Source organism: Charadrius vociferus, unplaced genomic scaffold (genome assembly GCF_000708025.1).
Source record: "Charadrius vociferus isolate BGI_N301 unplaced genomic scaffold, ASM70802v2 scaffold1, whole genome shotgun sequence".
Taxonomy (NCBI): Eukaryota; Metazoa; Chordata; class Aves; order Charadriiformes; family Charadriidae; genus Charadrius; species Charadrius vociferus.
In genome coordinates, this window is record NW_009647680.1 from 1,365,447 (window position 1) to 1,366,029 (window position 583).

General features: G+C 39.3%; 1 protein-coding gene across 1 annotated transcript in view; it reads left to right on the forward strand.

Moving 5' to 3' along the window:
* Positions 1-583, forward strand: part of CCDC82 (coiled-coil domain containing 82) — a 12,755-nt gene that overhangs the window by 5,781 nt on the left and 6,391 nt on the right. The gene's annotated exons all lie outside the window — the stretch shown is intronic.

The window sequence follows — 583 nt, forward strand, 5'->3', positions numbered from 1 at the left end:
CTTTTATCAAGAAAGTAAATCTGTTTTTCTATCACCTTTTGTTTTCGCCTTCATCACAATGATCAGTGTGCTGTTTTCTCCCCACTTTTTCCACTTAATATTAGTATCCAATGCAGCACATGTATTTGTGGTAAGCGCTAGTGAGTGTACCCAACCATAAGCTGAATTTCATGATAAAAAAGATAAAGGGCTCTAAGACATACGGTAGGGTTTATTGACAACTCTTCCCATCAAGTCAAAATTGACATTTGCCTCAATTTTTCCTCTGCTTCAAATCTCTACAGTCTGAGTCTCATCCAGGGCAAGAAGGAAGCTCTAGGTACATCCTACTCAGCATGCTTGTCTTTTGTGGTGCATGGAGAGGCAGTCTGAAACTGTGTGTCAAGAGGCTGACAGCGCATGTGGACATTCACATACTAACCAAAGTTCTAATACGAGCACTCAATCAGCTCTTTCTAAAGTAGCTTTTTGTTTTGTCAGAGAACGTTTAATAGACGATTGAAAATCCTAAAGCGGATGCATATCTTAAGGAAAGCAAAACCTGTGGTAAAGAAATTACACGACTAAGGGATGTTCTGAACAT